The following is a 24,073-nucleotide window of genomic DNA, read 5'->3' as shown; positions in this document are numbered from 1 at the left end:
CCACATGGGGGCCAAAATTTGTTAAATTCCAACTGAAATCTTTCTTTAAAGACCTATCCTTTGAACCTGGTGAATCCATGGTTTTGATCTTTCTGTGATTACAGATTAATGCAAATACCCAATTAACATTTTTATTGCAAGAGCCAAGCGGGTTGATGGAGCCAACCAATTCCATCCGCATCACCACCGCAAATATGGACAACCACATAAATCCCAACAATAGCCATTGACGACTTAAAATAGACATCACTGAGCTTCTGACAGTTTCTATGCCAAAATGTCTGCATCTTGACAATGGTTATTTGCTGTCTGCCAATGACCTTGAAAAGAAATGTTTCTTTTGGCTTGCTGATACCTGTAGTGCAAAGAGAGTTGTGCGAAATGGAAATAGATAGACAAAAAGTGATTTGGTTGTCCTTTCTCGAACTGTTCTGTGAGAAGTTGAATGTGATCCATCAAGCCATTGATCTCTTGGGGTAGTGGAGACGTGTAGGGAAATTTCAAGCAACTTCACCTCTCTGTAGGGGAGGAAGAGAAATGGAACCAGAGACACAATTTTGCTTTCAAAACTCTCTTCTACAGATGTTGGTTTCAGATATTTTCCAGATAGTCATTATTTGAATTTGACATCCTATATTTTATTTGATTCTGAATATAATTAATTGTCATAGGAACATAGGAAGCTGCCATATACTGAGTCAGGCCATTGGTCTATCTAGCTCAGCATTGTCTCCACAGACTGGCAGTGGCTTCTCCAAGATTGCAGGCAGGAGTCTCTCTCAGCCCTATCTTGGAGATGCTGTCAGGGAGGGAACTTGGAACCTAGATGCTCTTCCCAGAGTGGCTCCATCCCCTGAGGGGAATATCTTGCAGTGCTCACACTTCTAGTCTCCCATTCATATGCAACCAGGGTAGACCCTGCTTAGCTAAGGGGACAAGCCATGCTTGCTACCACAAGACCAGCTCTCCTCCACTGCCATCTGTTGTGATATTTGACATTGGCTGACATTCAGCGCAGACTAACAGAGGTGGTCCAGAACTGCCCGTGCTGCTGCATGCATCTAAAGTAGGGCCGCCCAACAACTTCAGCCCTCCTGCAGATGTTGGACTAGGATCCAACATCTGATGGCCAGGAAATTTAGGACCAACACAAGGAAGTACTTTTTAACACAGTGAATAATTAATTTATTGAATTCTCTGACATGGGATGTGGTGATGGCCACTTGCTTAGATGGCTTTAAGACGGTCTTAGAAAATTAATGGAGGACAAATATCAATGGCTACTAGTCTAATGGCTATGGGGCCACCTCCAGCCTCAGAGGCAAGATGTCTCTAAATACCAGTTGCAGGGGAGCAACAGAAGGAGAGAGGGCATGCCCTCACCTCTTGCCTGTGGGCTTCTCAGAGGCATCTGGTGGGCCACTGGGTGAAAGAGGGTGCTGAACTGGATGTTCCTTGGACCTGATCCAGCAGGGCTGCTGTTATTTTTTTAATTAATTTTTTAAATAATATTTTTACTATTTTATCTATAAAATAATCAGAAAAACATAAGATAAATAGAAAAGACCAAAAAAGACTTGCTCAAACGATACAATTACAATGGTTCTCATTACAATCTGTATACTTCCACCTGAGTTCTTTATAGTATACCATCATCTCCCTCTCCCCTTCTCCAATCTGAAAGATAAATGGCTGTAAATTTAAAAACATTAACAGTAAGGTCAATAATTAGTGTACCTGTTATCTACACAGAGTGTTCAGCATTAAATTTCTCTACAAAAAGAAACCAAATCTTGGGTGAGGAACCAAACCCTGTGATATATTATACTGAATAAATGGCTCCCATGTCTGAGCAAAAAAATCTTCAGATTTGTTCTTAATATATGCAGTAGTATTGGCCATTGATGCATAATCCCAAAGCTTGAGATACCAGTCGTCTAGAGACAGAATCAGATTTGTTTTCCAGCAAGAAGGAAAGAGGTTTCTTGCCGCCATTATCATATATAAAGAAAGTTCAGTATATCTTGCAGGAATATATGGTTTAGTGATATTTAACATAAAAATCTCGGGGTGGGGGAGAAAAATCTATATGCAAGATTTGCTGCATATTCAAATGCATTGTTTTCCAAAATTTTGGGGGGAAATTCAATTTTTTAAAAAAAGGGCTGTTCTTATGACTACAACTCTCATCATCCCCAGCTCTAAGGGCCGATAGTCAGAGATGATGGGAGTTGTAGTCCTTCACCTGCAGGAGGGCTGAAGTTGTGCATCCCTAGTCAAAATCAATACTTGCAGTATTGTGCAAGAGTGCTCTTGCACAAATATTCAAAATTGTGCAATGCTAGGTCCATTGGAAATAATGGAAGTCGTGTCATGCAACTGTGATTGTGCAATTTTAAGTTTTTTAATAATTTCCAAGTTAAAGGAACATTTGAAAGAAGCTTTTCAGAAAGCTTCTATAGCTGCAGGTTGGTGTAACAAAACTAGATATGCTCAACAGATCCGACATCAGGAGTTGCAGTCTGGGAATTGACGTCATTTCCATATCCAAGGTTCTTTTGGTCTACATGGCCACCCACTCCTCTAAAAAAATATGGAGGCTAGTATACATCCAAAAACATACTTCCTTTGCCAAATGACAATGAAGCCAGTGAATTCAAGAAGGAAGAATGCCCCGCCAAGAATAGTCTTCCATTCACTGGCTTCCTTGTCCATTTAGCATAGCTCTAATTGAATTCGATATGGCACAATTCAATCTCCTCATCAAGGGAAACTGAATTCCATGATGTCTTCTCTTTTTCCTTAAGGGCTCAGAAGACAGACTATTTTTATAAGCAACTTCAGGCAAAGGAATAGCCTGACAGTCAGTGTAGGATGGCAGTCTGAAATCTCCCAGTTTCACAACACCGTTCCCATGGACTCACACGGACTGAAGCAGGAATGCCCCACTTGCCAAGGAGGCTACATCCTTCCTGCCAGCCTCACCCGTAGCCCAAGTCCACTGATGTCCTCTACAATGAGGACAGAAAAAGAGCCAATATGGAGATTGTGCCATTTTAAGTATTTATGCAGGAGCATTCTTGTATAAGCAGACATTGATTTGGATGCTTGTAGATGAATGTGTGAATAGTACTTACAAACAAGGTCAGTCTGTTGGTTTGTTTAATGTATTTATATACCTCCCAAAACCTGCGTCTCTGGGCGATGTATAACAAAAACAATACAAATTAAAGAATTTTTTAAAAAATGATTAAAACATTAAAATCATTTAAAACCCAACCTTCAAATCTATTAAAACTATACATCTAATTAAAAACCTGGGTGAACAAATGTGTCTTCAGTGCCTTTTTAAAGGTTGCCAGAGATGGGGAGGCTCTTATTTCAACAGGGTCAAGGGGCAACAATGGAGACGCCCCAACCCTGAGTAGCCACCAGACGAGCTGGTGTCAACCATAGATGAACCTCTCCAGATGTGGCGATGGGGCTCATGGCAAAGGAGATGCTGAGCCCTTTCTCATGACCAGCAAGAGGGTTAGTGGGAAAGAAGCCTCAGAAAGCTTACATCCCTGAAGACAAGCAGGTCCTTCCCTCTGGGTGGGAGGATCACCCACCCAGATTATCACAGGCTGCTGCTGGTTGCTGCATGGGTCGGGGTGTTGGACACTTTGCCCGCATCGCCCCACCCCTGGAGCTCCCATAATCCACCACACAAGTGAGCAGTGCATTATGGGGACCCCCCTCCCCTCCTTGGAGCAGATTGGGAGCCCTGCAGTCGGCCAGCTGTGGCTGAAAGCAGCCACAGTTGGCAGATGATCGGGGGGAAAACGGGGTTAAGAGTACGCTCGCTCTCCTAATCTCATTTTAGAGGTAGGCTCCATAGGCGGGTTTGCGGCCACGGTGCCACCAGGACCGGGCCCAATCCTGGCAGTACACATGCATGTACTGAGCCATTTTGGAAAGGGCGGTATAGAAATCGAATTGATGATGATGATGATGATGATGATGATGATGATGATGATGTGCAAAATCTGGCTGGGCTTCTTGAGCCCAGCTTTGCATGTGCGTGTGAATAGCTTTGTTCTCTTAAATACCCAGGGCCTATGCAGGAGTTTTAGCAGTGATATAATCTGATAGAAACAAGAACCAAGAAACAGACTGAAAAGGGTGCCATCGGATGGCATTAACCTCACGAAGCAATGTGATGTAAACATGACCAAAATGCATGCTGAACTATTTCATGAAACTTCCATGTTGAGAACAGTAAGGTGGTTGTTGTTGTTGTTGTTGTGTGTGTGTGTGTGTGTGTGTTTATATAAAAGCTGCCTGGCTCTGTAATTAAAATTAAAATGAACGATTACCGGTAAGAACATTGTGCTTATGTCTAAGCCCCAAAGAATTAAATTGAAATCCTCCAAAGCCCTGGATAAATGAAAGAAATGCACAAGTTGGCCCCAGCAATAAAGTCTGTCACCAAACAGCGACTTTATCCAGCTTAAGCCACTCGGGGCTTTGATCAGAAAGGAGAATGGAGAGAACTGTTTCAGAGGGCTGGCGGGGCCCTCAGCTTGGAAGGCCAGCTTCCATATGCTCCTGCAAAGAGGAGCCCTTTCTACTTCGAAAAGTCAAGGGCTTGATCTTTTTGATGCTTCCCATGGGCTGTGTGACCCATCATCTCAAGGTGCTGCAGTTAAGAGTGGGAGGCAGGCACTCCATAGCTCATATCTCACCTTCAGTCATGAACTTTTGTATTTTGTCCGAAATTAAGCCTTCTGAATCACCCCAGTTTTGTTTTGTATCCGAATTAATCCGAATCTGAATCCAAATTAATTCAGCTTTAAAAATGGGTCACATAGTCAAAAGAGTGGGTGCAGGTTATAGTGCCCAATGAGTGGAAGCTACCACAAAAATTTCAAAGGAATTGGGCAAACTTCTGATTTTCCCCATAGGGTGTGATGGAAGTTTAGCTTCACGTGGGTGGGGAGGAGGGGAGGGGTGGCCCAGAGTGGAGTGTGGTTGGTGGTAGTGCCCAGTTGATACAAGGAAGCTACCACAATTTTTTTCAGAGGAATTTGGCAAAGGGCTGATTTTTTAAAAAATTAATGAAGTTACGTGTCTTTCAGATTTTCCTTGTAGGGTATAATGGAGGTTTCTGCAGTCCCATAATTCCACTTGAGGGGCACAGGGGTGGCCCAGAGCAAGTGCTGGTGTTGTGCACATAGGGTGCCAACCACCCACATGGGTTGCCAACCCATGAAGTACAGGGTTTTGTTGTTCTAGAGGTGTTCTGAGAGTAGATTCTCTAGTAGCATATGAGAATGGATTCATGGTTTTTCATTAAAAATCTCATTTGCTACCAGAGAATCTAAACTCAACACCTCAGAAACAACAAAGCCCAGTACCCCAATGGGTTAGCAATCCAGGGGGGTGGTTGGCACCCTCTGTGCACTACACCACCACTCACTTTGGGCCATCCCAGTGCCCCCCAGGTGGAGTTATGGGTCTGCTGAAACCTCCATTATTCCCTATGGGGGGAAATCTTAAAGACGTGTAATTCTCAAAAATTCCTAAGAAATCAGCCCTTTGCCCTATTTGGAATCTGGGTGCACCACCCTTGGGGCATTACCACCCAACCTACTGTTTTGCACCTGAAGCCCCACATAAACAAGTTGAGAGAGTGAAGAGAATGATGAACAACAACGACACTTAATTTTGGGGCAGTTATTTGAGAATTTTGCAGTGGGTGTGAGACTGTCCCTGTGGGACTAGCATAGCAGCATAACCCATTTGTGGATTCAAGCAATCTTTCAATAAAAACACTACCTCCCCATGGAATAGTGACCACGGGTCATTTGAGATAGCAAGATAGACCAATGAGCCAGAGTGGTATAGTTGTTAGAGTGCTGGACTAGGACCAGGGAAACCCGAGTTCAAATCCCCATTCAGCCATGATACTAGCTGGGTGACTCTGGGCCAGTCACTTCTCTCAGCCTAACCTACTTCACAGGGTTGCTGAGAGGAGAAACCTAAGTATGTAGTACACCGCTCTGGGCTCCTTGGAGGAGGAGCAGGATATAAAATGTAAATAAATACATAAAAATAAAATAAAACTGCCTTGGTACTATGGAACAGCTTCAAATGTTCATTTAACTGAAGTGGAGTGAGCTGTAACCCAAACAAATCAACCTACTGTTCAGAATTGCTGAGATTTATCATCACTGCATTTAAGAAAGTGCAAAACCATGGATCATGGTTACAAGAAAGAGAGAAGATACTAAGATTCCTGGGGATGTCAATTGATTGACAGGGATATTCCCCACCCCCCTCCTTTTGTCTCCTGTAGTCCCATGTGGATGAGCTGTCCCTGCAATGGCAAAAGTTGTGAACCACTGGCTTAGATATCATGTCCCACCAAATTACATTGTGGCCTAAATTACATTAGACTGCTCAACTTGGGCAACAAAACTTAGACACCACTAAAACTCATAAAAATCAGAAGAAAAACAAAATAGCTCTTCAGAAGACCCCTGAACAAGTCAAGAGATTTTTTCTAAACCTTTGGAAAGAAAAACCTGTGTAATTTCAGAACTTTCCTAACCAGCTTCTTGAAAAGCTTCTCCACACAATTTATACCATGGCTTTTAGCAAGAGCTTTGGAATTGCATTGAGCTCCCAAAGATATTTGGGTATTTCTGTCTCAAAATGCTGTCTTCCAAATCCCCTTGAAAGGTCAGTTTGCATTTCAGTCACGCTGAATACAACACTTTTCAGGCTCAACAGCTTTTTGCATATCTTATCTTCTGGTAATCACTCAGTGCCTCAGCTGGAGTGGAGAGAGTAAGAGAAGTCAATTTCAATTGCAATGCTTTCCAGAAGAACAAAGCATTCTGTCCAAAACACAGTCATTTCGATTTGGAAACAAAAATCTGTTTTTTAATTCTTGATTTTGTTTTGGTTACAAAACTTCTGAAATTGCCATTTTCGGGCACAAAACATTTTGTACCTGAATCGAAATGCACAAGCCTACTGGTTTCTCAGTCTCCATTCCTCCATTCTTTCATTCATGGATTGGATTGTCTCCAAACAGGACCCTCTGCAAGTGGAGAGCTGGGAAGGCAGGAGAGCTGGTCTAGTGGTAGGGAGCATAACTTGTCCCCTTTGCTAAGCACTTTCCTCCCACTGTAAAACATTCCCTTTAGGGGATGGGGCCACTTGGGGAAGAGCATGAAGGTCCCAGATTTCCTCCCTGTCATCTGCCTGCAACCGTGGAGAAGCCACTGCTAGTCTGGGTAGACAATACTGAGCCGGATGGACCAATGGTCTGACTCAGTAGAAGGCAGTTTCCTATATTCTGATATTCCTAAGTGTCAAATGTCAGGAGAGGAGAGTTGGTCTTGTGGTAGCAAGCATGACTTGTCCCCTTAGCTAAGCAGGGTCTGCCCTGGTTGCATATGAATGGGAGACTAGAAGTGTGAGCACTGTAAGATATTCCCCTCTGGGGATGGAGCTGCTCTGGGAAGAGCAGAAGGTTTCAGGTTCCCTCCCTGGCAGCATCTCCAAGATAGGGCTGAGAGAGATTCCTGCCTGCAACCTTGGAGAAGCCACTGCCAGTCTGTGAAGACAATACAGAGCTAGATGGACCAATGATCTGACTCAGTATATGGCAGTTTCCTATGTTCCTATGTTATTTGTTCATGGAAGAACGGCCTCATATCCTGTGCTACAGTGTTGCCTGAGAAAAAAGACACTAAATTCAATGATATTCTTCAACCTGCACTATCATGAGCACTGTTATAGTGCCCTGCCAGAACTTCTAGTGTCAGAGTCCCTGCTCACTACTGCCTCCATTGGGGATCCATTATAACGCAGCATTTAGTCAGCCTTACTCAGGTTACTGGCCCTACCTGTGGAAGCTTGCCATTGGTTCCTTCATAGACAGGAAGGGTATATGAGGCTTCCTGTCAGGAGTAACCATTGACTAAATCTCAATGGCCCTTGATTTGGTGCATCTCTCCTTGCTGTTTTTCCTGACTCCATGGTGTGATCCCTAACCTATTGTGATTTCTGCCTACCTGCTTAAGCCTTTTGGTTCCTGAATGCTGATCTTTAATCTGGTTTTGACTCCTGGTTCAGACCCTCTGAGCAGAGGGATGCTTGGCTTGTTCCTGACTTCTGGCTCTTCTCAAGACCTTCTGGCTTGACTCTGACTCTTGGCTTCTTTGTAAAATCCTCTGACTCCTGACAATCTACCTGGCCAGGTAATCCTAAATAATTTAAGATTGGTGAGAAATGTGGAAAAAATCCTAGATTTAATCCTGGGATTGCAATAAACATAATGTATATAGATTACATTTATGCATATAATCATAGGAATATAGGAAGCTGCCATACACTGAGTCAGATCATAGGTCTATCTCACTCAGTGTTGTCTTCACAGACTGGCAGTGGCTTCTCCAAGGTTGCAGACGGGAATCTCTCTCAGCCATCTCTTGGAGAAGCCAGGGAGCAACCTTGGAGAATCTGCTGCCAGTTGGTGTAGACAATACTGAGTCAGATAGACCTATGATCTGACTCAGTATATGGCAGCTTCCTATGATGGACCAATAGTCAGACTTGGTGTAAAGCAGCTTCCTATGTTCCTATGCTCCTATTAAATTAATGAAGTCCCCAACTTACAAATGCCAACCTGCCCATACAAACAAGTTGCCCCTTGTAGGAACTATATGTGTTCTGAGTTATGAACATCCAACTTACAAACAGATTTCGGAACACAATTGGTTTGTAAGTACGAGACCCCCTGTAAAGTCATGCACAAAAAGAAACAGGCTGAATGGTACATCATTTGCTGGTTCTAACATATGTTCTACCATTGTTATTGGTTCTACCAATAAGTAGAACATATTAAAAAATACTGTTTGTTAATTTTATGGTTTTTAAATTATTGTATTGTTTTAACTTTTATATGTGTTATATGTTTAACTGATTTGACTTTTTATGTGTTTTAATTGTTGTCAGCCGCCCAGAGACATAAGTTTGAGTGGGGTATAAACTTAATAAATAAAAATAAATAAATAAGTGGTACAGATGAGTGCATGTATGTCCTTCTCTCCCTCCATCCCCTCCTATTGCTGATGTATCTCTCTTAGCTCTCCACAGGTAGTTTTCCAACAGGTGCAGAGGACAGAAGCTTCCACACTGCCTGTGTGGTGCAGGACATGACGAGAGGCCCATAGTATGACCAGCTGTCCCAGCATAGGGTCTGGGAGCAGAGTGTTAGGCAGCACAGAATTTATATCAATCTACTCCTCACCTGCTGCTGATGCCACCCTGTTTTGGTCCCTCTACTTGCAGATTTGCTCTAGAAGTGTGACTGCGATGCCCAATGTCATCAGTGACATTAATAATAATAATAATAATAATAATTCAATTTCTAAAGGGGTCCTGAAAATGCCATACTGAAGCCCCCAATATAGGAGAATTCCAAAGCTTTCTGGCAAGCATAATTAGGAATATGGGAAGCTGCCTTCTACCAAGTCAGACCATTGGTCCATCTGGCTCAGTATTGTCTACACAGACCAGCAGCGGCTTCTCCAAGTTGCAGGCAGGAATCTCTCTCATCTTGGAGATGCCAGGGAGGGAACTTTGAACCTCAGATGCTCTTCCCAGAGCAGCTCCATCCCCTAAGGGGAATATCTTCCATTGCTCACACTTCTAGTTTCCCATTCATATGCAACCAGGGTGGACCCTGCTTAGCTCAGGGGACAAGTCATACTCGCTACCACAAGACCAGCTCTCCTCCCATAAGCCTCCCAGTTCTGCCAGAGATTTGCTCTCCAAATGTCCTTTTGCAATATCACACCAGAGGGAACACGGTCCTGAAACAAACCATCTATATTTAGAGGGATGCAGAACAGTGCACTTGATTGCTCTTGTTATTCTGAGTCAATTTCATTTCTGCCGTTCCTCATCATTTTGATGTTGTTTATGATGGAACCAACCTTTGGCAGGAGTACCTTGGATTGGAGTCAGATCTAAATTTGATTGGTTAATTTATCAGTTAGGGTTTGCATGGGATCTGGAAAGCTCCGATATGGCCCTCCACAAAACAAACAAAAAAAGAACCCTTTGACTATGGAGAATCTGATGTGGCTCCTTAGAGAAGCTACCAAGGAGCTTTCCTGGCCGAGGAACTGACAAGCTGTCCAAAAGGTGCATTTTTTAAAACATCTGCTGCAGCTCATATTTCATCTCCACTGGCAAGGTTCAGTGCACTCAGATCTTTCCCACTTTGACATTTTGGTTTCAATTAGTAAAACGTGGTTCAGGAGGTTAAAAATACTTATTCTTTGGGTGGAGGAGATAGATCTTCATTTTAAGAGAGTAAACAGTTGTTTTAAGGCAGCTGAAGGTCCTATGATAGACTTATCAGCCAGAAGAAACAACGCACCAGGCCATAGCTCAGTGGCAGAGTTTGCATGCAGGAGGCCTCAGGTTTAGTCCTTGTCATCTCCAGGTAGGCTGGGAAAGATTCCTGCCTGGGACCTTGGAGAGTGGCTACTAAAGGACCATAGCTTAAATGGTTACGCTCTTGCTTTGCATACTGAAGGTCCCAGGTTCAATCCCTGCTATCTCCAGGCTGGGGTAGAAAATATTCCATTTGAAACCCTGGATAACTTTTGGGGATGGGGCTATAGCTCAGTGGTAGAACATCTGCTTCCATGCAGAACATCCCAGGTTTGATCCCTAGACGCATCTCCAGGTCTAGGAGATTCAGTTCCTAGCAGCATCTGGGGAAAACTCCTGCCCTGGATCCTTGGAGAGCTGCTGCCAATCACAAGGGTCCATAGCTTAGCGGTAAAGCACGTTTGGCAGGCTGAAAGTCACAGGTTCAATCCCTGCTAGCTCCAGGTAGGAATAGAAAATATCCTTTCTGAAACCCTAGGTAACCTTCAGGGATGGGCCTGTAAACTCAGTGGAAGAGCAACAGTGGTTTGCATACTGAAGGTCCCCGTTTCAATCCTTGCTATCTCCAGGTAGGGGTGTGCACAAAACCAACTGGACCGGTTCAGTTTGAGTTCGGGCCAAAGACACACGAACCAGGAGAGTTTTACAAAAAGGAAGGCCGGTGGGGGGAGTGGGAACCTCCTCGGACCCCCACTGCCACCTTGGAGAAGCCCCCCAGAGGGGGTAAATTAGAAAAAGAAAATAATCCCCCCACCAAAAAGTCCAACAAATGCCCAAACTGGGGGGTGGGGGAGGCTTCACCCCAAACTGGGGGGTGGGGGGCTTCACCCCAAACCTTTGAACTGAATCGGTTCGATATCGAACCGGTTCATTTTGAACCCAATGATCTGACTCAATATAAGGCAGCTTCTTGTGTTACTGTCTACCTGCACAAGCATGCAACATGCACCATGTGGGGAGAAAAGTAGCACACCCAAAGAGGTCTCCAGGTACCTTCTGGTTTGCTTGATTGAGATAAAACAGCAGGCACAGAGAAAGCCCCCCAGGATTAGGATTAGGAGAACATTTCATCCTGAAGAGAAACAAAAATAAATTGTATTCAGATAAGGTGAGTCATAACTAAGCCTCACTGGAATGACTAAATCAATCATGACTAAGCACCACTGAGATACGTTAGTTGCCTTATTCTGTTCAATGGGATTCAGCAGTGATTAACTTTCTTTGGCTACAAACCAACGGTCAGTTTCTGATGCCCCAATCCTATGTAGATTTGCTCAGAAATAAATCCCACTGGCTGACATTCAGGCTAGACTCCTCCTGAGTAAAGGTAAAGTATGCCGTCAAGTTGATTTCAACTCCTGGGACCCACAGAGCCCTGTGGTTTTCTTTGGTCAAATACAGAAGGGGTTGACCATTGCCTCATCCGACACAGTATGAGATGATGCCTTTCAGCATCTTCCTATGTATCTGCTGCCTGATATAGTCCCAGCAGGGATTTGAATAGGCAACCTTCTGCTTGTTAGTCAAGCGTTTCCCCTCTGCGCCACTTAAGGTGAGTAGTCCATTTAGAGTATTAAGTCCATTAAGTAGTCCTTTAGAGTAACTCCTGAGTAGTACTCTTCAATCAGTTCTTCTAGATGTCAGTCGCTGAGTTCAATGGAATTTACTCCCAAATAAATGTGCATAGGATTGCAGCCGGTAGCTGACACAAAATTTGCACAAATGGCATTACGTGAGAGTAAGCCCATTGTTTTGCAACAGGCTTAATTTTGTATAATGTTATTTGTACAAATTCTAGATTTGTGAGACTTGCAAAACTTGTGTACATGCAATGCTGCTGGGCTGGTGTATCCTTGTGTCGTACGTCAGCCACTATTGTTTAGAAAGTTACTTCTTGATCCACATGGTTTTTTTTCTTTAAAATTGAGCCAGTGTGGAGTAGTGTTTAGAGTGTTGGACTAGGACCAAGGAGACTTGAGTTCAAATCCCCAATAAGCCATGAAACTCATTGGGTGACTTTGGGCCAGTCATGCATCTTCCAGCCTAACCTACTTCACAGGGTTGTTGTGAGGATAATTAAAAACCCACACAAAAGAAACACATGTATACCACTCTGGGCTCCTTGGAGGAAAAACAGAATATAAACGAAAAAGTGAATGAATAAAAGGTAATAAAATAAAATCCCACTAAGAGAGCTGCATGGAAATCCAAATAACTTGTACCAGGCATTACTCTAGTTCTAGAAAAAGAAAAGGAAACATTAGCTGATTGATAGGAACATAGAAAGCTGCCTTCTACTGAGTCAGAACCTTAGTCCATCTAACTCAGTATTGTCTACACAGACTGGCAGTGGCTTCTTCAAGGTTACAGGCAGGAGTCTCTCTCAGCCCTATCTTGGAGATGCCAGGGAGGTCTCAGGTTCAAACATGCAGATGTTCTTCCCAGAGTGGCCCCACTCCCTAAGGACACTTATCTTAAAGTGCTCACATATAGTCTCCCATTCAAATGCAAACCAGGGCAGACCCTGCTTAGCAAAGGGGGCAATCCATGCTTGTTCCCGCAAGCCAACCTCTCTTGGATGCTTCCTCTTGGAATGTCCAACATTGGTGACTAGTATCCAAGTAGATTTACTGCAATCAGTAGACCAAAACAGGGTCCTAGTGGCAAAGGGAAAGCAACACGAGCTATGATATGGAACCACATGGGCTTCATCTTGGGTCCTCTAAGCACACTGGGGTCCTCATATCTCACCTACATTTTTCAGGGGCTAGCTGCGATGACTGGGCACATATGTCCAATATATTTTTTTCTCTAACAAATAAAAGGTTGGGAGAAACGGATGGCTTCCAAAATTAAATGGCAATTTGTGTTATTTTTAGGGGTTCGGATGACAGCAGGCCTCGTGGGCTGAAAGTACGGGCTTGATCAAAGAACCCTAAAAGGATTCAGCGGCATTGAGAACTATATATCAAATAGGATTATGATAGAATTAAGGGCCTGAGCCATTTATAACTTTGGGCAGCCTCCCTCTTTGAAGACTTCCTCGGAAATTGATCCTTTTTTCTAAAAACCAGAACCATAGCATTGCATTAAAATATCTGCATCCGTTCCAAACCTATTAGCTTTGTACAAGGTAATCCGGGGAAAAGGTAACAGTTGTATGTGACACTTGAAATTTCAGAGGGAAAAGAAAGCTCTTTTGACATCTCAATAGAGTGAACATCTCCCCCCTCCCCCATCCAGCACCATTAGTGTGTCCAAAGAATTCCCTTCTGTGGCATGATAATGCACCAAGGTTATAAGATGTGCATTATTAAACAGTAAATCACAACACAAAAGCAAAGAAGCAATGGCTTTGTTTTGTTTTTCTCATGTTTTGCAATAATTGAAAAAGGCTCCGGTAAAGGCGGTTGATTAAATGACACTGTTATGGCCATAAGCTAGAAGATAAAATCAATTGGAATGGGAGCATCTGCCTTGCATGTGGAAGGTCTCAGGTTCAATACCTGGCGTCTCCATACTAGGGCTGCAAGAGGTTCTTGCCTGCATCTTGGAGAGCTGCAGCCAGGCAGAGTAGACCAGGGGTGCACAACTCAAACGTCCCAGTGGGCCGGAAACAGCCATGATGTATGGAGGGGCCCAAGTCAATTTTCAGTGCATTGAATATTTATTGCAGTAAAATTAGTTCTGAAGATAAATATTAAAGTAATTACTCGTTAGCTATTTATTTATTATTTATTTATTTAGCAAATAGTTATGCCACCCAAAATGCAAGTTCTCTGGGCAGTTTTACAACAAAACCATAAAAACAACCAATAAAAAGATTAAACCATTTCAACAATTAAAATTTAAAACATTTAAACAATTAAAACACAATTAAAACAATATCTAATTCAAAGCCTGGGTGAACAAATGCCTCTTGACTGCCTTTTAAAAAGTTGTAAGAGATGGGGAGGCTCTTATTTCAGCAGGAAGTGTGTTCCAAAGCCTCGGGGCAGCAAAGGATAATGCCCGTCCCCGAGTAGCCACCAGATCAGCTGGTGGCAACTGCAGACGAACCTCTCCAGATGATATCAATGGTCCTTCCCTCCCTGCAGGGGCCCACAATTAATAAAATAAAAAATAAAACTCTCTAAAAAAAATAAACTCTCTCTTTGCTCAGTCAGTGGGTACCTGACCGTTCCAGCCCCACACAAATGCCAAATCTTGGGGCTCCTGCTGTTGCTGGCTACCTGGACCATAAAAAATGTCCTCATGGGCCAGATCTGGTTCCTGGGCCTCATGTTAAGGGCTGGAGTAGACAGTACTGAGCTAGAAGGACCAGCAATCTGATTCAGTAAATTGGTTCACACAACCAGGCGATCGATGAGGAAGGCTTTGCTTCACTCGCCTTCTCCTCAGACGATTGCCCAAAAGTTGCTCCCACACGATCTATTCTTGGAAAGCTGGGACAGTGCACCCTGGCCTCTGGGTATCCCACAATGCACTGCACATCAAGCGCAGTGCATTGGGGGAATCCCCCAGGGGAGAGGCACTCTAGGCGCTCATCTCTGCATCTCCTTGAATGGAACGCAGCTCGGAGAAACACACCATCAGGAAGCCCAGATCAAGGGAGTGCTTTCTCCTGGTCAGAAAAGCCGGGCTCAGTGGTGCCGCACCACTGAGATCAGGCCCGATCCCAGAGGTTCTCACACGCAGCCTAATCCAAGCTGGGATTCCTAACATGTGTTAGGCTGCACATGAAAACAGCCTCAGTAGATCGCAGCTTCCTGTGTTCCTATAAATCAGCTCTATGGCAATGGGGCCAGAGTGGTCGAGGATCTGTTTATGCCAGGTCCCAGGTCCAATCTGCGGCAGCATCTCCTGGTAGGGCTGGGAAACACTCCTGCCTGGAACCTTGGAATATCATATGGCTTATGGCCATAACTGTGTAATTTAATCAACCACCTTTACTGGAGCCTTTTTCATTCTCAATTTTATTTATTCATATCCCATTCTTCCTACAACGAAGAGTGGTGAACATGGTTGTGGTTTTTTCATTCTCAACTTTATTTATTCATATCCCACTCTTCCTACAACGAAGAGTGGTGAACATGGTTGTGGTTTTTTCATTCTCAACTTTATTTATTCATATCCCACTCTTCCTACAACGAAGAGTGGTGAACATGGTTGTGGTTATCCCCACAACAAACTTGAGAGGTAGGTTAGGCCTACCCTTCAGTGTAGGCAATATCCCTGCTAACTGAACAGAAAGACGCCTTTTAAAGTGGTGATTCTCTTATAATTAGCAAGGGGAGAGCAACTGGCCCTATCCCACCCCAGCACAGCATCCCTCCAGTGGCTGTTGCTGGTATCTGCCTTATGTTTCTTTTTAGACTGTGAGCCCTTTGGGGACAGGGGGCCATCTTATTTATGTATAATATATTTTTCTATGTAATCGACTTTGGGAACTTTGGTGGAAGAGGGGTATATAAATATTCATAGTTCATACACAGACTGGCAGCGGCTTCTCCAAGGGTGCAGGGCAGGCAGGAGTCTCTCTCAGCCCTATCTTGGAGATGCCAGGGAGGAAACCTGGAACCTTCTGCATGCACGCATTCCGGTGCTCTTCCCAGAGCGGCCCATCCCCTGAGGAGAACATCTTGCAGTGCTCAAACATGTCTCCCATTCCAGTGCAAACCAGGGTAGACCCTGCTTAGCAAAGGGGACAATTCATGCTTGCTGCCACAAGACCAGCTCTCCTGCCATGGAGAGTAACTATCTCCAGCAGTTGCTCTCTCTAGCAGGAGGAGAACAACTCTCCCTATCCAACCCTAGCACAGCATCTGTCCAGTGGCTCTTGCTGATATCTGCCTTATGTTTCTTTTTAGATTGTGAACCCTTTGGGGTTAGGAGACCATCTCATTTTTCTTTGTAAACCTTTTTGAGAACGTTGGTTGAAGAACGGTATATAAATATCCATCATCATCGTAGTAGTAAAAATTAAAACAATTAAAAACCATTTAAAATCATTGAGCTGTGTGAGCACTAGGAGATAGCACCTGAAGAAGAAGAATCACTGAAAGCCAGGCTTTTTAAAAATGTGGATTTAGGGCACTTTTAAAGACGGCTAATGGTGCAACAGTGAATTGGGAGCAAGAGGTTGCTGGTTCGAATCCCCACTGGTATATTTCCCAGACTATGGGAAACACCTATATCGGGCAGCAGTGATATAGGAAGATGCTGAAAGGCATCATCTCATACTGGGAGGGAGCTGGCAATGGGAAACTCCTCCTGTATTCTACCAAAGACAACCACAGGGCTCTGTGGTCTGCACGAGTTGACACCGACTCGACGGCACAACTTTACTTTAATTATCTTAACCCTGGGGGAAAATGCTAACTATTTGAGCAATGGAAGTCAGAAACTTGATTTCCATTGGCCACATGTTCTGAATGGCCACATTCTGAACCTGAATGGCCACATGTTCTGCCCATTCAAAAGAACCCTTCCTTTATCCTGGAACAAACTGTTCAGGAACATTCATCGGCATTCAACTTACAGAACATTGACCCGCAAGTTGTCATCCAGAATGAAAAGGAAATATAGCACAAAGATCTGTCATTCCATTACTGCAAAACTTGTAGGGACTCCAAACCGTAGAAGCCACAGGCACAGTTAAATCCACACAGTCTCAAAGACAGGATATTATATCACAATTTCCCCCAATCCCACCCTCTCATTGGATGCTAAATATGAGTTATCAGCTTATGAAAGATATGAAAATAATCAGAGATGCAACATTTAATATGACAGGGGGGAAACATACTGCGGTGTAGGGCTGAAAGTACTTTCTGACCACAGCTAGCCTGATAGGCGGCAAACGAAATGAAACGGAGAATTGAAATTTAAAAATAACGGATGGTTTGGCATCCAAGTGTCCTTATCGTTATAAATTTATTAGAAGCATTAGGGTAATAGAAGAGAAAGCAGGAAGCTTTCCAGAGTCCATAGGTACCATAAAAAGATTCTCGAGTTTCAGATGATTTTTATGCAATTGATGTGCAAGGACTATTTATATAGCTGCGTGTACAGCAAAAGGTCCCCGTATTTAACCAAGAGCCAAACCATAATCCTGAAATGCAAAAAGGAACTGGAATGCCTGCAATCCAAATGTGGATCCTAATACTAGGAATTGGAACCATGGCCTAAGTTTAGTGATCTATTACCATTTAGCATATGTTCACAGGCCAGCAACTACGATTCTTATTGAAAGGAGGAGCGTGCCTCTGTTTTATGATGCATGAAACATGGAAACCGCTGTAGTTCGTTAGTTTCATTTGTTAGTAGTACAGCAATGAATGATTTGTGAATGGCATATCTATCTATATAATTCTCTAAGACGTACCCATCGCTAATCCCATGTGTGGCAACTCTCGTGAGAGTTCGCGAGTGAGTTGCCAGGAGGGGGAGAGGAAAGCAGCAGCAGACGGGCATGCGGGCAGAGGAGGGAAAGAAAGCAGTGGTGGCGGGGGGAAGAAAACAGTGGTGGCCTGGTGGGGAGAAAATCCTCCCTGGCATCTCCAAGTTGCAGCTGAGAGAGACTCCTGCCCGCAACCTTGGAGAAGCTGCTTCTACTACTACTACCCCTAGATAGGAACATAGCAAGCTGCCATATACTGAGTCAGACCATTGGTCCATCTAGCTCAGCATTGTCTACACAGACTGGCAGCAGCTTCTCCAAGGTTGCAGGCAAGAATCTCTGGCCTCACCCAAACTTGGAGATTCCAGAAAGGGAACTTGGAACCTTCTGCAGGCAAGCATGCAGATGCTCTTCCCAGAGCAGCCCCATTCCCTATGGGGAATATCTTACAGTGCTCATGCATGTAGTCTCCCATTCAAATGCACACCGGGGTAGACCCTGCTTAGCAAAGGGAACAGGTCATGCTTGCTGCCCCAAGACCAGCTCTCCTCCCATTCTAGTAGTAGTAGTAGTAGTAGAAATCTTTAACCAGGATCTCTGTGATTGTGTGAATAGTCTTACTTATTTCACAGAGTTGTTGTGATAATAAAATGTAAACATGTTTATGTCTGTAAACCCCCTGCTAACTTGGCAAAGAGGCACCTTCTAATGTGGTGATTGATTCTCTTTATTGAGCAGGGGGAGAGTAACTGGCCCTCTCCACCCCCAGCACAGTACCTCCAGTGACTGTTGCTGGTGTCTATCTTATGTTTCTTTTTACACTGTGAGCCCTTTGGGGACAGGGATCCATCTTATTTATTTATTATTTCTCTGTGTAAACTGCCCTGAGCCATTTTTGGAAGGGCGGTATAGAAATTGAATTAATTAATTAATTAATTAATTAATTAATTAATTAATTAATATTATTAGTAGTAGTAACAATAACAACTCGATGTCTGGATAAAACAAACGAGTCAATAACATCTGTCTGACTGTGTAAATAAATAAATAAATAATAACGCATTCTAAGCTCAAGCAAGCAAGAAATCTGCACTATCTTCTCTCTCACACTCTCTGAATAAAGGCATTTAGCCTTTCATGATCCTGCTAATTAAAGCTATTCTGTCTATTTGGAAATGTAGCATTTCATTGGCATGGTATATACCACGCCGAAAAAAGGAAACATGTTTAGTAACTGTGCAACATCTGCTATGTGAGGCTTGTAAATCTACCTTTTTGACCTCTTGACAACAAGGGAAATTAGATGGTAGAGTGACTTATATGAGTCCCCAGCAGTGGAAGAACTTTTACAGTTTGGTTTTTGTGGAACTTTAAGACCCCAAGGAGCTGCTTTTTCATTTTCCTGCTGCCCTCTTCCCTTCACCCTGACCAACCTTTGTATTCCCTGGCCATTCAGCCGTTATCTTCTTGTACAGAGGGCAAAAGCTTGCTATTCTGAGCTCAACGGGTTTTTCCCTGCCCAAAAGATATTCCGCTGCTTCTGCAATTTGACAGTCACCTTTTCCCTGAATTGCATTATGTGCAGCCTTTGATACATACGTATTACATATGCTCACTGTGAAAGACTACACATTCCGTCAGTACTTCGGTTTTTAAAAAGAAAGATTGCGCTTCTATATAAATAATATTATTTTTAAAAGCTGACAGACTAAGCCAGGGGAAAGAGCACAGCTGTTGCCCCACACCAATGAAATACAAGACAGAAAAGACGAATAGACTTACCATATTTCCCTGATTCCCAGACTAGGTCCCCCCCGCAAAGTTCTTTGATGTTTGAAATGGGGGTGTCATTTTAAATCCAGTCCTGCTGCTTTCAGTTAAATAGAGGCACAATCTGCATTTCACCTTTATTATTCAAAGCGGTTGTCTTAAATTCAAAGTCATCTTCTATTCAGCTAAATATGGTACATTGGGTGACTGGGCCATAACTTTATTGAAATAACATCATAACGATAGCAAATGTAGCAGATCAATGCTCCCCCAGCACCAACTCACGTCTGACATTAGTGGCTTTCCTCTAAGCCTGCTTAGATGATCACACCCTGACTTGGATGATCACACAGGGACCAGATCCATTGGTCCTGAGCCATTTCGGAAGGGCGGTATAAAAATCGAATAAATAAATACATAGACTGATTGCACAGCCTCCAGGAACGTGTTTCCCCAGGACAAAGGGCACTTCTGGTGCACAGGGAGAGTGGCAAAGATTGTCACCCTCTAGTATAAAAATGCCCGCATTTTGAAAATTGGGGAGGTTATTGCAATCTGCCAGCCTGTATTAGGAGTGTGTGCACACAGCATTAGTTAGGATGTGAGCAAGTATGTTTAGGATTGCAGATTTAACTTGCTAAAGTTGGTGGCATGTGCACTTATCGGTTACAGAGCAGCTGCCGTGCACAGAGTCAGACCTTTGGTCCATCCAGCTCACTCTTGACAACACTGACTGGCAGCAGCTCTCCTGAATTTCGGATGGGTATTTCCCAGTTCTATGTGGAGATGCTGCCAGGACTTGAACCTAGGACCATCTGCATACAAAGCAGCTGCTCCGCCTCTGAGCTACAGTCCTCCCCTGTCAGAATGATCAGTAGCACTAAATCAGTAATAATAATAACTACTATGACTAGCTGGGCCAGGCGCAGAACATCTGCGCCTCTAGTTCTCCCCCCTCCTTCCTCCTTCCCTCTTGGTTTTCTCTCTGTTCTCAGCTCCCCCCGCCAACACTGCCACCACCATTTTCATTCCCCACCCATCCACTGCCATCTCTTTCTTTTCCCCACCTGCCACTGCCAGCATTTTCTCCCCCCACCTGCCCACCCACCACTGCTGCCATTTTCCTTTTCCCCACCTGACCGCCGGTGTCGTTTTCTCCCCCCTCCATCACTGTTTTCTTTCCTTCATCACCCGCGAGCCTGTCCATCAGCACTACCGCTTTCTTCTCCCCCTGCCGGCAGCTTGCTCACGAACTCTCGCAAGAGCTGCCACGCATGGCATTAGCAATGGGTACACCTTAAAGAAATATATAGCTGATAATAATAAGTGGAGCAGCAGGGAAATGCTTGGCTGTTAGCAGAAGGTTGCTGGTTTGGGGATGGCTGGGGATGTTGGGAGTTGTAGTTCAATGACAGCTGGAGGGCCAAGGTTGCTACCCCATCCTAAAAAGATTACAAGAACAGCCCTGTTGGATCAGGCCCAAGGCCTATCTAGTCCAGCATCTTGTTTCACACAGTGGCCCACCAGATGCCTCTGGGAAGCCCACAGGCAAGAGCTGAGGGCATGCCGTTTCTCCTGCTGCTTCTGCTCTTCTTCAACTGGGATTTGAGGCATCCTGCCTCTGTATCGGGAGGAAGCCTAAAGCCATCAAGACCAGTATGGGTACTGAATGGCTATTCAGTACCCCTGTTCTCCATGAATTTGTCTAAGCCACTTTTCAAGCCATCCAAGCCAGTGGCCATCACCACATCCCATGGCAAAGAATTCCATCAATTGCTGCCAGTCTAGTGAAGACAGTACTGAGCTAGATAGACCAATGGTCTGACTCAGTATATGGCAGTTTCCTATGTTCTTATGTAATTATGTGCTGTCTTTAAAAGTATTTCCTTTTGGGAATGGGAACATCTTACAGCAAACTGCACTTAGTGTAGTCACCCATCCAAATGCAAACCAGGGTGGACCCTGATTAACAAAGGAGACAATTCATCTCATGGCCACAAGACTGACTCTCCTGATTTGTGTCTTCCTAAGATGTGTAAATAGCTCCCAGCAATATCTAACTGAGGGGGAAAGTATCCTGACCAAAGAACACCAGTGGTTATTCTTTTTTTAAAAAAACAACTTAACAGGATCCTAAATACCAATGGATTGTTAAAAGGGCACTTATCAAGGTTTATTAAGTACATGAACTATAAATCCATTTTGTGTACAATTAATTCAAAATTACACAAGCACTTAATGTGTAATTAACTGTCGAGGAGTGTTTAGGCCTTTATGCTGGCATTTACAAAGGGGAGCTACAAGAATTTTATTAGCTGGCAATTTATTGCTAAAATACTGGCAATTCATGAGTATGTTGATGGAAATCTAACTTGCGATCACTCTGTCATTACAGACCAATTAAAGGTTTCAACAACCCTTCCAAGTATATTAAGAGCCACTAGAAAAATGGTGGGAAACTTCCTTCCAGCATCAAGGACCACATCAGAGAAAGACAGCAATATACAAGGTAGCCTTTAATATGCATGACAAGGTCATATTTCTTCAGCTGCCATACGATTACAGAAATCTGAGTCAATTAATTGTGTGAGTTTTAATGAATTAATGAATTGCACCTGCACACATTTATATATGGTTAAAACACCCATAAGGGAAAGGCATACATTACTGGTTTGTGGGTGACACTTGCATGTTGCAGAACATAGTGGCTCAGCAGAAGCATCTCCTCATGTGTGAGTGGGAAGGAGTGGGAATACCTCTTCTACATTGTGTGAGTGGGAATGCCTCTTCTACACTGTGTGAGTGGGAATGCCTCTTCCACATTGCCACCTACCACCCATGGTTTGGGTAAGCACTTGAATGAATTAATCAGTCAGCAAATTTCAAAAGAAAAGTTATTTTCTTATAATATAACCTGGAACGTATTGTTAGTCAATATCAGAACTCCTTGTAGTAATGATTCTGCTCCACACTGCCTCCAGAAGGGAATCATTGCAATACAGCACTCATCCAGCCTCCAGGCTCTATGCTGACCCCACCTCTTAAAGCCTGCCATTGACTTCCTTGCACACAGGGAGGGGCGAGCTGGTCTTGTGATAGCAAGCATGAATTGTCCCCTTTGCTGAGCAAGGTCCACCTTGATGTAATGATCAAAGTGTGTGTGTGCGGGGGGGGTCACTCCTCTAGCTGTGAGGAGTCCTCGGTAGGCTGCCACCACCCACTTTTTAATATCAGCACATTCACTCTTCCAAGGGAATATTATGGGAGAGAAAAATAGAAAAACCCTCCCTACAAGAAAGACTTGAGCAGTCTTAGGCCTTCAGGACTGTGTGACTAGGGCAAGACCGAATAAGGAGTGACACTCTTTAACAACAACACGGAGGTGTTAATAATTGAATGATAAAGAAAATCAAAGAGGCATCAACCATAGCTGCTTCCATTCAAGTTAAACCCTTCTCCAGGACCTACAAGAACCATGCAGTCAGATCCAAGCACTTGAACAAAAATAAATTCCCCAGAGCATCTAGCTAAACTGGTCACTAGCGACTTACTAACTTCTAGGTAAGGAATGTCCAGTTGATTCCCAGCACAAGGCTATTAGTCTCCCCTTTCCCTGCAGTAGTTGCTGATCAGACCTCACTCCGAGGCCTCCAGGGAAGAACTGAACTCTAACACACCCTACTTATCTATAGGCTGTTGCAAAGTAAACCCTCACTCTGGATTGGGCCACAGGTATTTGATTCTTCCAGGCTTGCTTTCTTATTTAGAGAGGCCCACCCTCCAAGCAGTTACTCTAATGAAGGCCTAGTGCTCCCTCAAACCTGACTATCACTACACTTGGTTTGCATGTGGATGAGAGATTACATGTGAACACTGTCTGCTGTGAGATATTCTCTTAGGACTTCAAACTTCCCAGTTCTAGTCCAACACTCTAACCACTACACTATCCTGGCTCTAGTTCTGGTTAAAAAAACAACAATGTCAGGTTTCAACATGTGTGCCCCCAGTCCTTGATGGCTGTGTCCAGGAATTATCTCAGACAAATTTGGCAACCGTAGCTACAGAGCTGGGCTTGTGGTAGCAAGCATCAATTGTCTCCTTTGCTAAGCAGGGTCTGCCCTGGTTTGCACTTGAATGGGAGACTACATGTGTGCACGGTATGATCTTCCCCTCAGAGGATGGGGCTGATCTGGGAAGAGTAATTTATAGAGCATACAGATACAAGAGCACCTGCATATTTGCATGAAGAAGGTTCCAAGTTCCCTTCCTGACATCTCCAAGATAGGGCTGAGAGAGACTTCTGCCTGCAACCCTGGAGAAACCACTGCCAGTCTGGGTAGACAATACTAAGCTAGGTGGACCAATGATCTGTCTTGGTATATGGCAGCTTCCTATGTTCCTAGCTATAACACTTCGTCAAGCTGTAACGCTTGGTCCCTG

The 24,073-nt window shown here is 43.9% G+C and overlaps 1 long non-coding RNA gene across 1 annotated transcript; it reads right to left on the bottom strand.

The window, feature by feature from the left end:
• Positions 1-481: 481 nt before the first annotated feature.
• Positions 482-19,900, bottom strand: LOC128334553 (uncharacterized). Its single transcript, XR_008311317.1, has 3 exons — positions 19,646-19,900; positions 11,455-11,533; positions 482-518 (listed from the first exon to the last, which is right to left on the bottom strand). It is a non-coding gene; the product is annotated as an uncharacterized LOC128334553 (long non-coding RNA).
• Positions 19,901-24,073: the final 4,173 nt, after the last annotated feature.

The sequence above is a fragment of the Hemicordylus capensis genome, chromosome 9, assembly GCF_027244095.1.
Source record: "Hemicordylus capensis ecotype Gifberg chromosome 9, rHemCap1.1.pri, whole genome shotgun sequence".
Classification (NCBI taxonomy): domain Eukaryota; kingdom Metazoa; phylum Chordata; class Lepidosauria; order Squamata; family Cordylidae; genus Hemicordylus; species Hemicordylus capensis.
This window is presented reverse-complemented; position numbering and strand designations above follow the sequence as displayed.